This window comes from Dermacentor andersoni, chromosome 9 (genome assembly GCF_023375885.2).
Source record: "Dermacentor andersoni chromosome 9, qqDerAnde1_hic_scaffold, whole genome shotgun sequence".
Classification (NCBI taxonomy): Eukaryota; Metazoa; Arthropoda; class Arachnida; order Ixodida; family Ixodidae; genus Dermacentor; species Dermacentor andersoni.
Window position 1 is genome coordinate 30,430,366 of NC_092822.1, and position 14,635 is coordinate 30,445,000.

Here is a 14,635-nt window from a genome sequence, read left to right on the forward strand (position 1 = left end):
GTCTTGTTCTCGCATCATTTTATAGATAACACGATTAGTCAAAGAAATCAAATTGCCAATGTTAGCCTTAACTTTATTGGAAAAAACGTATTTCTAACAACTATCTTAGTAAACATACTTATCTGATTCATATAAAGTCATGTTGAACACATGATAACAAATTGTAAATAAAAAAAATCTTAGACCGACGGTTATTACGTAGTTTGAGTATTTATACAGCTCAGACATTATGTAAGTATTACGTCACGTATTTCTCTCCGTGAGAAAGTTGCAAACTACGAAATTCGTGAAGACAGGTGCACAAATTTTCAAGAAAATATTCGTATTTCATGCATTACTCTCACATAGAAGTTTCCTTCCTGACATGAAGATGTGGAATACTTGTTTTGCAGCTGTTTGCTAACTCAAAACACCTACTTCTTGGGTCAATTGGTTGATCCTTTGGTGAAGTCATTGCAGCCAATTAAAGAAAGATATAACAAAGAACAGAGGACGGAACACCCCTGGCGCTACACTCACAGCTGTTTTATTGGAGTCTCCTAATTAAGCCGAGTAGAATAAAGCGCACCAAATATTGCCTATGCGCACAAGTTACGCATAACAAAGCAAAATAATCAAAACCCCTCATCTCGCTTCCAAAGAGGGCGATAGATGTGACGCTGACGCAATGCATGCCGTTTCTTTTATATGAAAAACTTGCTCACGAATTCTTTGGAGCCATTTTATATGAGATAAAAGGGCATTCACTGAGTAGCCGACACGTTCATTCACCTATCTGGAAGCGAGATTACGTATTTCGATGATTTTGTGTTTGTGTGTGTGGGGGGCGCTCAGTGTGTGTTAATGTTGAACATTTTGTGCGCATTCTACTGCACAGCTAAGGGACTCCAATAAGTCGATTGTGATCGTAGCGACCATTGCATCCAGTGCTCATTATTGTATGGTGCCAGCCAAGGCTTTGTTACTATTATATTATTCGCCTCAAATTATATAACGTTCTTTGTTATTGTTTCTCAGTTGCACTGCAATGGATTTCCCATGGTAATAAATGTGTACAAACGGGTGCGTAGGCTAAAACAAAAGCAAACTTTCGCACGACAGGGTTAATATAGACGAGGTTACCCGTTTCACCATCCAAAGTCAAATGAAATCACTTTATTCTAGCATCACAATTAAAAAGAGTAGAGATATTAAGGACCGCAGGCTAAATGGCACAAAAGGGCTTCATGAGCTCCATGGTCCCTTTCATTTGACGCAGACGGACAGAAACAGAAAAGCAGAGCAAAACTATTGGTTATCATTATAAAAGAGAAAAAAATTGACAAGCACAAAATAATAACAAAGGAACACCGAGAATGTCTAAACTTCAAAAATTATGTTAAATGTCAAATGTATCTTTACACAAAGTAGCCCAAACACAGGCACGCAAATATACTAAGCCAACAACAACAAAAAAAGAAAGCTTAAATGCAATAAAGGTACATTAGTTTCCACATGTAATCTTGTTCACCCCGGAACCTGCTAAACATGCCTATGAGACATTTTTCTCCGCTAGGATTATTTTCTGCAGAAAATATAGTTCACCCTAACGATTGATTGACTGTGTTTTGAACGTTTCCTCACTTCAACGTGACGTATTTGTTATATTTTTTTAATGCATGGATAGGCCTATATGATCTGCACTGACTACGTGGCGCATTGCTTAAGCGCGCATGTATTCTGGAAACCGCCTATATCTTTAATTTTATTATTCTCGCCACCTCTTTCACCCAGTACTGGGTAGCCATTCAGACGGGTTTCTGGTTAACGTGCCTACCTTCCTATCTTCATAGTCTCCCGCTTTTACATTTTTCTTTCGGGAAAGTTCCTGCATCTCCCCTACTCCAGCATTCAGTACAACATGCAATAATTACACGTTTGTCCTGTTATTCTGGCCAAATATGGGGAACTAATATGAAACTCATATTCATTCCGTCAGAATGATATTCAAAGTCAATATAAACTCCATATTCATTTCCTTGAGAGTGATGTTCAAAGCCCATTGAAATGTAAAACAGCTCGACTACATGGGAAGCCTTTCCAGCCGGTTACAAATGCCCGGAGAACACATCACGGTAATTGGATGCTCTTACAGTGTCATAGGCCATCTCACTTCTCGCTTTATTAATAGCGGGTAGTCAGAGCTTGAAGTACTTAAATAGCGCTTATAAGAACCTCCTTACAAATCAATAAAAGATGTTGGGAAATATCGACCACTCTAAGCTATATTCAGAAAGACATTTCGGCTATTGGTGTTCACACTCGTTCTGTCGCATTCATTAAAACAAATTTAAATCCGTCTTAGACCTAACGAAAATTGTTTCAAGGTAAGGGAAGAGTAAATGTCGAGGAAAAATCCATTACAAGAAAGGAAAGTTGCATTTTTGCTTAACGTTCTGCCGGTATCACTGCCAGTTGTCACAGCGCGACCTGCGGAGTTGGCAGCCAGTTCGCATGTTTTTGTAGCTCGCAAGCGTTCGAACGTTCTACAACACGAAAAAAACTGAATATTGTGATTTCGCTAAATTTTTGAAAGCACGAGCGAATGATTCGCAGAATGAGCTGCTTAAAAGTGGGCGCACCGAGGCATGGTGTGCAGGCCAGCGTGACTTAATTGACCGTCACCATTCTGTGTACCTGTCTTACGATATTTTTTAATATAAAACAAACAAATCAATAAGAGAAAGAATAAACAGCTTGTGCAGCTCTCTTTGTTTGTTCGCGCAAATATGTGTTGGGATTATACTGGGCCGTGGCGATGCATTCAGGAATAAGGGAAGTAAAGTTGCTTTCATTTTGTTCCGTATGCACAGCCATGTTGTGCACACATTTATTTGTTTGTTTATTTGGTACCTGCTTTACCATTAGAGGCAAAACAGGAGGGGGCTAAAAATTCAAGTAAAATAAAAGAAATGCATAAAGCTACCTTTCTAATGCAGTGAAGAAAACATAATTAAATATAATATTACCTATATACATGTCTGAAATGAATGAATAAATGAAACAACCAAGAAAATGTTGTGTTGTTTACCTTTCATGGTGTAGCAAACAGCACTAAGGTCACTCTTCCCGTGTTCTCTTTGTTTCGTTTCTTCATTATCGTTCTCGTGTCGGGAATGTTCCGTTATTTCTGTGGACGCTAAAGAATGCGGCTTGCCTCTAAACCCGACGCGTTAATGGCTTCCGGCTGCGTGGTCTCGAATAAGGTCCCCGATCAAAACAACCGGGCAATGTCACAAAGGCCTGCGTCGAGTCATTGTAATAAACGATCTGAATGTGAACGCTGGATGTGATGAGAAAAAAGAATTCAAACGAAGCACGTGTAAGAAGGCTCAAAGCGAGGTTAAGCGTATATGTATAACGCATTGCGTCGGATATTCCGGTTTTCTTTAATGACTCTGGGCACGTGAAGATCGAAGCGTTGGAGGAAGCCATGAACGTGGTAGCTAAATGAGTGTGCTGCCTTTGACGTTGATGCTTATTATTGACCGTAAAAGGTGTGGTTTTTTTTTTCATTTGAATCACCTCCGTTCAAGAAGGTGCTGCTGCTCCTTGGACCGGCGCTGGCTACTACCCTTCTCCCAATTCATATATGTGCTCTATGATATGTTAAAGATTTCCACAAAGAATAAAGATAAGCATTTGCAGTCACAACAGTTACAAACAAAACATAAATGCACCAAAAACAAATATTCGTGAGCAGTTCACCAAATTTAAATGATCATGTTAAAATGGAAACGATGTCCCCCGTTCCTGGCCCATACACTGCTATCGAGAATGCCCAGAAGAGCGACGGGAATGCGGCAACATGAAAAAAAATGACAAAATTTCTAACAGACAATAAAAATTTTGGCCTTTCCAGCTGGATGGCTTCGATATCTGTTAACATTGTAACACTACGCAAGCGGCAATGCGCGATCTTTCTATATTTCTTTTTTTTTTATGGTATGCCACACATTCCTTGTAATACATTACTGCCAGCATATGAGTGATATAGTTTTGGTACGTACGCTACTGGTAGATTCTGCTTCGTTCGTTCAACAGTCATTGTCAGTTATTACATTAGATCCATGGCACCTATGCCCTCCTTTAGCCTAAATTCTAAAACTCTGAATGCAAGAGTTGAAGTTATAAATTTCGCTGATGAACTTGTTTAACTCCCGAAAGCAACACTGCTATGTGCTGGATAATATCGAGCGTATGCGGCTCTTTCGCACGCACCCACATATCGATACGTAAGCGTTTTCTTTAAATATTAATTCAGCCCCATCATAATGGCGTCAGAATGCTGTTAAGAATCTAACCCATGACTTCCTTCTGAGGGGCGAGGCGCTATATAGCCAGTGTGGCGCGACTGTTGGGTCTTGAATGGGTACTGTTACGTTCACCTTTAGGTTGTTTTGGATGATTAACCCCGTTTACTTTGTTAAATAGGCCATGAAAAGCTTATCTTCGTTCGCTCTCTTCTATTAGGCGTTCTTGACAACTGCCAGTGAAACACAGGAGCAAAACCACTTTGCTGTATTTCATGTGTTTTAGGTTATGTGTTTTATGTTCCGGCAAATAAGTCCAACTCACCTGATGAGTGCAAGAAAATAGAAACATATGATAGAAAAGACTACCAAGAATCATAAAGTAATGGCGCTTTGGGCTCATCAAAATGGGTGGACTTTCATTCCACGTCGCTCTACCTTGCTTTTTCAATCCCGTCTAAGCTCCAACATCAGGAGCTCGGACCTTTCACTCTAATGAGGGTCTAAAGGACACGCGAGCGCATCGCTGTGTTTATTTCATGCATAACCCAACAAGCTTTCAATCGCACAGATATACGAACTACTGAAACCCTAGAAACGGTATCCTTCGAAGTCTGCAGGTTGTCTATGAGCAGCTCCAGCATTTTAGCTCCTACAAATTTTTTTTCGGTAAATTTACGTAGACATTCTTCAGCAAACCGCTAAGAAGTCTGTTTTCACATAGAATCAAAAGAAACAGAAATACTAAGAAAATACTAAGAGAGGGGAGAGATGCAAATGAGAGAAAGGCATGGAGGTTAACCAGACTTAAAACCTCCGGTTTGCTACCCTGCACTAGGGGAAGGGAAAGGGGGAGTAAAGACGGAAAGAAGAGCGTGACAAAAATAAAAGCGTGACAAAAAAAATATGAAAAGGGATGAAATGGGGTCATTATAGTCTTTCTAATAGGCCACTGTCACGTAGAAAAGTCAACAAAGCCTTGACTGACTTTTGCTGCGACGACAGTTCACGTCGGCATTCCAAAACTGACTGTTCTGAAAGTGGCCTGTCGTCAAGGCGTGCCAACGTGGTCGCTAGTGACAGCCGGTGCGCGCTGTATTGAGGACAGTGGCAGAGCACGTGTGCGATGGTCTCCTCGCCGCCGCAGTGTCTGCAAGCCGCGCTGTCGTCCATACCGACTCGGAAGGCGAAGGATCTTGTGTAGGCGACACCAAGCCACAGTCGGCAAAGTACTGCTGTTTCTAGTCGAGAGAGTCCAGATGGGGGTCGAAGTCGAAGGGGTGGGTCCAGTCGGTGTAGACGTGTATGCTTTAAGCTTGGTGTGTTCCATAAAGTTACTAAGTGCAGATAGATCTTTATAGAGCCAAATGACTGGTCTACGGTAGGGTGCAAAAGAAAAATATAAAGTCCGTTTATAAATAAAATAAATAAAAATACTATAAAATAAAAGTACGTTTATGTGCCACTATTTCAAGGTATTTTCCCTCGCGTAATTCTAGCCACCATCAAACAAAGTTTCTCCTTAAGTACATCAGTAGTCGCTTGTCATGGCAAACACGCACAGCATAAGTAATTGTTAATGCAACGCAATCAGTCGACCGCAAGGTGCCGACTCGTGTGCAAAGGGATCAAGGCGGCCTGAGGGTAACATGGGCTGCTGTCGCGGACGAACGACGGTGCAGTTAGCAGCCGGTTAGTGGAAAACGAAGGCAACGGTAAAATATCTCCAAAACACGCTACTCGTCTCTTTCCAACGAAAGGAATGGAAGCCCAGTCCATACGGCAAGAAACACCTGAGGGAATTTTGCTTGCCGATGTGTCAGTGTACCGCTGCCAGAAACGGAGAGCTTGAAAATGCGTACGGAGATTCTGGTACTGGAATGAAAGAATAAGAAAAAGAAAACTTGTGTAGATTTCTCTATACGCCTACATGCATGTACCTCATGAAAGGAGGAAGAAAAGTTATTTCTTGCATTTGCCTTGGGTGGCTCTTCAATTTTAGGTTGGAAGGAACATCCTTTTGTTCAGTTCAGGTGGTAATTGCTTGGATGGGCGCGCGGCTCGGTTGTGGAATCTATTTTCCCAGTTCCCGGCGGCGCTGTGGTGGCCACGAACAGTTCTGCCCAACAGGGAAGGTGAACGCCATACTATAAATGTGTTCCCGCGCACCCTGTCGTCTGCGCATCGTCTGCATGCCTGCGGCGTGTTTTTCGTCCAAGCCTTGAGGTGTCGCCACCATCGAAACTACTAGAGCGCACTGCCAGCATTGGTAATCGAATTGTCAGCTAAGCCTTTATGCTGCAGAATTTATTTGGAATGCTTCAAACAAATCAGTACATAAAAGCGTTGCTCTTTTAATGTTTAAGCTTTTGGAAGCAAGCATATAGGGGTGGAAATGTGGTGGTAACGAACTATGTGGTGGGAACGCGTATTTAATATTTCAAACGGGAAACGGCAAGGAGAGTGGGCAGTGTAGACCAAAAGGCGAACAATCTCGGCACAAAGCTCGGTTCTAAAAGCTACCTGGTTATGCTCAAATTGACTTGCAGTTTGGTGAATATTGTGACCAAAGTGGTGTGGCATCTTCAGCTACAAAAGTGCAGGAACTTAAGCCCCAAATCTTGATCGCCCCAGAGACAGCACCATGCGGTTGAATGTCTTTATTCATAGAGCGACACGACAGGCAGCTTATGTTCACCAGGCATATGTGGTGGGAATGTGTGTTTAACATCTTTTTGCACAAGCACTTATGAACGTTACGCACGGGTATATCTTTGGAACGCAGACGACGCCAGCGTCGATCGTCTGCTCAGCGGAATGCCTCGCACAAACGTCGTTGCGCTTGCGATACGCATTAAACTTTTTAAACAACTATAAGTTAGTTATTCAGGCGACGTCTATTACTTTTAAATTTAAAGTATATGGGAACATTCACCAAAATATCATTTCGTACTAGTAAGCAAACATTTTTTTTTGGCTCGTCAGTGCAACTACAGTTAGAATTCAGGCGCCGCAATCGTCGCCTGCAAAAACCGCTACCATTGACCTTGTCGCTCCATGAAAATGTCAGGGGCTTGTGTCTGCTCGACGTGACGATCACTCTACGGGCCTACAACGCTCGTAATAGCTTTTCCCAGCGTCACTACTGCGTAGACCCGTGACCAAAACTATGGGAACCACAGACACGGCAATAAAAAGAAACCTAATTTTGTAATTGATACAAACAAATTCAAATTCACGAGTTCACGAGAAAGATCGGAATGCCAAGTTTGGACTTTATTCTGGAATTCCTGCCACCTGTAGATTGGGTCAAGGGCGTACGTCAGTGCGCGCGCGGTTGCTGCATATTTGAACACTGCGTTCTCATTGCGAGCTGCCTATGCACTGCGTAACTGCGCTGCATTAGAATCAGCGTCTAACTGGAACATTTTGCACTTCAGTTTCCGTTCTACTTCAGCGGTAACGGTTCAGTTCAGTTCAACTCCAGAGCCAGAAGGCAATGGTCCGAACAGCTTCGAACCAGTTTATGTTGTTTGCATACTGTAAAAAGTAACTACAAGAAAACAGCAAATGTGTCTTGTATAAAAACTCGCCGTTGCTTCTGAGCTGCATAGACAGACTTAAGAAATGGACGCATGCTCGTCTTCAGGCCCGAAGTTAAAAAACAAAAAAGCCTCAATTTGCGTAAGCCCGCCTTCAAAGTAACACGCAATTTCTATCACACACACGCTTCAATTTGCAAACCAGTGTGATGAAAAGCAACTTCCTTACTAGAAAACGCGCCCAATTTCAGTAAATACATATTCTCTGCCCACGCAGAACGACTAAGCGCTCATGAATTTCAAATGCTCAGGAGCTTATCATCAACACGTCTACGCCGCCCCGCCCCCTACCTAACACGATGCAAAGATAACAAACCGTGCTGTCGCTACTAAAATGTGAACAAATGTCGTGCGCATTTGCGAATAAGGTAGAATCATTGAATCAAAGGTGCAAGCAATGTATGCATGAGATACTCCAAGGTTGGCCAACAGGAAACGGAAAACTGTTTTTTATTATTTTCGGTCTTGTCCCACAGTGAACAAAAAATAACCGTAACGTTTTTAGTTCAGTTAAGGTTCGTACGAAAATATTTTTTGGGGGGTTCGGTACTCTGCTTATAACATCTCGTCGCATCCACAGCACTCTGGGGAACTCGAACAACGGAGTACTGTGATCGGCGTTCATTCGCTTTGTTTATTCCATTCCAAAAGTTTTGGCGCATTCCGCCTCTACATCCTGAGAGAAGAAAGCTCGACCATGGTTAGTTCCATCTTGTTCGTTCTGCAACCGTTTGATGTAGTCCCATTACGTTTGCCTCATCATTGCTTTGTGCAAACGTCAGCGCACTTACGTCTCGTTCGTCTGCGAACCTCCACGACGACCGTAGTGCCGTCCCAGTTATTCAGTGGCATATGAACTTCAACAGATGCAAATTACATGTGCATTTCGACACAGAAATTACGAAAGCGAGTTTCTTTCTTCGCATTTTAAGGCTTCATGCAACTTATAATGGCTGGTCAGTTTGTTGATCAATGTGAGCTTTTCAGGCCAGGGTAGTAGTACGCGGTCAAAATTGATGCTAGGTCTCTCCAAAATCCTGGGGAAGAATTAGTTTTACGTTTGACCGTTTTGGTTGATGACTTCCCAAGTCACTTCTACTGATTGTTTCAGTGGATGATCAATGAATTTATCTTATGATATTCTAAACTTTGGCATTCTTGTCGTCGCATCTTCCACAACACTTGATAGCCAAGTAAACCGGCAGAAATTACACGACGAAATAAGGAGATGAACAAAAGAAAAATACTGATAATAACTAGCGTATAGCATAAACGTGTTTCACCTTATGATAAATGTAGCGGACGCATTAGAACACTTCGTGCAGTGTTCACATATTTCCATACGGGAAAAGCGTTAAACATTTGAAGAAAGGATAAAAATAAATAAACTCCCTGTTTGGATCTGTCAGATGGTGCGCAAGCTTTCTTTGCCCTCCGTCATGGTAATTAATTTTATTAGCCGCTTATCCTAATTACTATTCGTTATTAATATTGATTGCACTTAAGTAATGTAACCGTAAATAATATTCATTACGCCTAAGCCATATTTATTAACCCTGATTAATCCTGATCAGCCTTAATTTATGTAGTGTCCATCAATCGAAATTTGATTTAATTAATTTTAAATACCCCTATTTATTCTTGATTAGGCTTCATTATTTGCTTGTTTAATTAGGCTTAAATAATTACTTATTCCGATAACTGTAGTGGCGTGCTTTCTTCCTGCGCGGACTGCATGGCAAGGCCGGCAATATGGTACATTTGTTGCGACAACTACAGTGGCCTGCTTTCTTCCTACGCTAACTGTATAACATAGTTGCTTGTTGTGGGAACTGTAGTGGCCTGCTTTCCTTCTACGCGGCATATATAGTTACTTCTGGCAACTGTACAGTCTGCTTTCTTTCTTGCGCTGGCAATTGGTTGCGTCAACTGTGGGTTTTCTATATGATTTCCTATGTGAAACCATCGTTCTCGTAAAAACGACGCGAATACACTTCGCCGCGAAGACCCTCTAATGCGTGCTGCCGAAAAATGAGGTCCTATAGATCCGTTCCTCCAGCTTACACTGGGACTTTGCTGCGTGAGCGGCGCAGGCCTGTGATTTCCTTTTTTTTTCGGAAACATGATAGCGTTATTTGCTGCGGCGCCAAGTTAAGTGGCCTACTTTCTTTCTATGCCGACTGTAACTGTAGGTGTTCTACAGCCATGATCATAAATCTCAGTAGACATGCGGAGTCATAAGGCATTGTGATATATATCGCCATAGGACCTTATGTGTACCTGTGAAGTGTATTGCGTTACGCGTTACAGACGGACGGACGTACATAGTTCGGAGGCAAGCAGCCCTAGAATGCTTGCGCACCAAAACAAGGATCACTCGCCAATACAAGGAAGCGTTGAGACAGTTCCATAGTGAAGGCTGAAATGTGCAACCAGAAACAAGCCATAGGCACCGGAAAACGTGTGTAAAGACAATTGAAAATATAGCAAGCATATTTTGCGCTAAAAACATGCCACGTTAGCAAAGTTATTATCTTCCCTTTTTTTCCCCAGTTCACCCATATTTATAGTGGGTTGGCAACGACAGATGAAGATAAAACAGACGTCTAGAAATGCCGGCGAAGAGGGCGGGAACCCGCTTGCTCGCGACTGTAGGTCAACAGTATACATCCTTGAGTCTAGACTACTACGCGCCTAACGCTACTCAAGGAGACGCGAACAAATCTTTGGACATGAGAAAACATACCCCATACCTTGACGTGATTCCTGACAGTAGTGAATAGCTTAATTTGTTCTCTCCCGCCCTGCTTCACGGCCATAAAGGCTGAGCTGACTTGCTTTTCACCACTTTGGTTGATACCAATACGCACATAAGTGCCAAAGCATAGTGAGATAAAAATGGGTGTTTCAGGAGCTTCTCAACATTCACTACCCAACAAGACAAAGACTTCACAAAACGTCGTTCACATAGCCAGCAAACAATATGAACAGACTAGGACTTCAAGATGAACCAACGGAGCATAGGCTGAAACAACATAATGGTCCCAAGTTTTGATTCGCAGTGTTAGTAAATAAATTAATTAATAAATAAATAAATAAATAAATAAAAGGTATCCGAAGAAGCGGCTTCCGCGCCCATTGGTTTATGCCGCGCAAAAATACTTTAAAAAATAACTGTTTCTGACGGTTTCACTGTTGCTGCCAGCGTCACATTTAGACACTGTGGAACACATTAAAAAAAATACCATACTCTCGAGAAGAGAGGGCCTCGAAACATAGTCTTCTTTTTTTTTCTGCGCGCATCTTTTACGAGTGCCAGAAAGTGTTACGCCTTCTTCGGCACGCCCACACTCCTTGCCGCGACATTTTTGCGTCGCCAAGAGTTCTTGTACAGTTCACATGAGTTTGCGAAAGTGGCTTTTTTTTTCACAGTACTGCTACAAGGGAACGCACTTGCAAGTCTGGTTACTTCTCTTTTTATCCGCCGGGACAACGCGATTCTAACTGAAACGATTTACCCTTCGTAAACAACGTCGAGGAGGCGTCACGTAACGGGAGGTAGAATTAACACATGTCTGATTAAAGGGAAGACTAGTTTTCTCTTTTCTGGTGGTTGCAACTGTGGCGGTCCTTGCTGCAAAAACAAAAAAAGATACAGTGAGAGAGCGAGAGAGCGAGCGAGAGAGAGAGAGAGAGAGAGAGAGAGAGATGAGAGATGAAAGTCGTAGAATATAACCGGAGTAACTGTCTGGTTCGCGACTCAACCCTGGGGGATGGGCAAAGGGCAGAAAAAAATTATGAGGAAAGAAGAGGAGACATGAAAAGAACCTGTTCAGAGAAACACAATGAAAGCAAATTGACAGCTATCACTGTCTTTCATATTTAGTGCCCCGATGGGGTGCGGTTGTCGAGATTGTCGAGCATAGTGCAGGGCACTTTTCCTGGGCGCACCAAAGAGTTTATTATCACACAGCGGGTGTGCAATCGCCTCTTTGCACCCGGAAGATTGTCATTCGTTGCTGCAACTTGTCGGCGCGGCAAGCTGTGTGCAGGCGTCGGTATGTAATCGAGATAAGATTCACGCTGGGCATATCTTCGCTTTTTAGAGTCTGCCAATTCATCAGCATGCACTAATAAAAGCAACTATGTTATTGCTATAAATTTGCCTGCAAATTTGCCTTTCAAACAATTCGCGCCTTTGGTATGTTTTGTTTTCTTATGGAAGTGGGTGCCACAATTCATATTATCTTGAATAAATACGCGAATGAACGTGTTTGCAGAAACAGAAACTGCATGAGTTGTCCGGGGAACGTATTGTCCATAATTAACAGTTCACAGTTTATTGGGCAGGCGTGTTCAGCTAGCAAGCCTGGGCAGAGTATATATATATATATATATATATATATACTCACAGAAGCTTCGGCGAAAGTGTACAACGCCGCATACTGATGAATACAGCACGCAGTAAGGTAAATGCTGAACACCTATTTAGCGGTCAGCCGAACTGGTGTCCCATTTATTACACCGTCAAAATCATCTTTGTCGAGCGGCGCGAGATAAGGATTCATTAGAATAAGACGGACAAAAATCGCAGCATTAGAAAGCCCCGAAAACATAACCATGCTTCACTGGATAGCCGTTTCGAACACCGCACTGGCTTCTCGAGAAGCACATTACTGCCTCTTTCTGTAGTCAAAAACGGTATTGAACGTCCGCGGATCAGAGAGGAAGGGGGGGGGGGGGTATATAAAATATTTGCTTTGAAACTCGTCGTATTGAACACAGGATATAAAAAGAAACATTTTTATTAGCCACTCAGCGTTAGTCGCCGTGCCGCTGAGCAATCTGGTAATAAAATTGTTCCACATCGGAGTGATCAATAGCCGTAAGCCTGTGACAAGATGACAATGTAAACAAAGGAGACAAGTAAGCTAACTCGCGACGGTGGGAACAACTGGTTGTCAAACACACTCCAGGCCATTATTCTGGTACTCCGGCGCTCTGAATGCTGACTAACACCGATCGATACTTCGTTATGGCAAACTTAGTTCGGTGAGCATAACTTACAACCACCCACCATCGCTCAAAATGTCCCGTCGGGAACACGTGGCACCTGAAAAAAAAAAGAAAAAAAGAACTGTCGCACAGTTACGCAGGCAGCTTGTCAGCGTAGACAACGAGATTTTCCAACCCTCGCGGGTACTGCCTTCGCTGAAGAAACATAACTTGAAAGTTTAAACTGCAGGTGCCGTCATGATTCACTAATACACGGTCATGCAGGCCATCCCAGTGCTATCACTGCATTTGCTAACATCACCTGCAGCTTAACTAGCTATATAAAGGGCCACCTGTCTTTGGAAGTACGTGATGGAGCGTTCAGGCATTTCCGCTCACGAAAAAAAAATTCTTATGTCCTTTGTGAAATGGCGCCTATTTTATCATCGTTTTGCCAGAGGCACATTCTAGCGGCCAACTGGACACGAACGGGACAATGTGAATAATGGAACGTGGGAACGTGACAGGTACACGTCACCTTCTGCTGTTATCTTGGCAAGTGCTCTGGCTGGTCCCAGTATGCAGGATAGAAAATCTGTCTAGCGTGAATTGATTATCGCAGCTTTGTCCGCAATACATAGGAAGATAATAACAAGCTCCATGCGCCGCTGTTTTGGGATTCCGCCTTTCACAGTGAGGATAAATTTTTCAGGAGGTCCAGTTGTCGACAAGCAAGCGACAGGTGGATTCGGAACACCCATGCGATAAACTCATCAATTTTGTTGCATTACCACACGTACCTACATCAGCGAATGTGGTACGGCGCTTATTCAAGTTTCTCGTGTTGTCTCTCGATCTTATAAGTTTAGTTAATTGTTTCTCTAAAACCCAAGTGAAGTGAACGGGCCAGAAAACACTCAACACGCGACATTTTCGCGACGATAAGATTTCGAAAGGATGTTTCTTTCTTGAAGGTGCACCAGCGACAGCTGTTGCCTTGGAACTTGCCATGGAATCCTATCTCAGAATCACGCAAGGGGTTTCTACAAGCACCTTATCGTACTACGAGATACTATTTCTTTTCAAATGCGTGGTGAACACCTGCGACGAATTTGAGAATGAGGACGCAATGGTAACGCAGTCTAGTAGCCTTATCTCTACGTCGTTGTCCCGAGAACTCATGCTACTCTTCTATACGTCGCACATCCTTCATGCAACGTCATCCGTACAATACGGTATGCAATGCAAGGACAATGGTGCAAGCCACAGAAAGATCTAACCTTCCACACACATACCCATTTCACGATGAGTTTCACTACACCTCTACTGCCGTAAAGCATTCCTGTAGAAGTCGAAACCGCGCTCAAGGGCAACCATTGTAACAAGCCTGTTGTGCTCGTTCCAACCCGAACGAGTTTGCCGCTGAAGAACAAAAGGCCAGGGAAGTCAGAATGAAAAAAATTATGCGGATCCCACGGACTATGGGAATCGATATAGGCGCAGCTTTGTGTGGTGTTTGCTTTGATTGACGATAATTAGCGGTGTTGTGGGCGGCGAATGTGTAACTTCTGCAGCATTTAGTCCAATACGAGAGCGGCGAGTTGGTGTGAAACGTTGCCTTGCGTGCACCACTGCTGTTTTTCTGCGTAGTCCACATAACACACGGGGAGACGTGTTTGCTTAAGACGTTGTTATTGTATGTATACATTGTATGTATACATTGTGTACATACATTCGCTGGCTGCA

The 14,635-nt window shown here is 42.9% G+C and overlaps 1 long non-coding RNA gene across 3 annotated transcripts in view; it reads right to left on the reverse strand.

Moving 5' to 3' along the window:
- Positions 1-14,635, reverse strand: part of LOC129383815 (uncharacterized) — a 309,376-nt gene that overhangs the window by 74,194 nt on the left and 220,547 nt on the right. Inside the window, exon 3 of one of the 3 annotated variants that reach the window (XR_011890280.1) lies at positions 12,684-13,007. The exons of the other annotated variants lie outside the window; for them this stretch is intronic. This is a non-coding gene — a long non-coding RNA (uncharacterized lncRNA). Of the gene's footprint in view, positions 1-12,683; positions 13,008-14,635 lie in introns of those variants that run through there. 3 annotated transcript variants of the gene reach the window in all.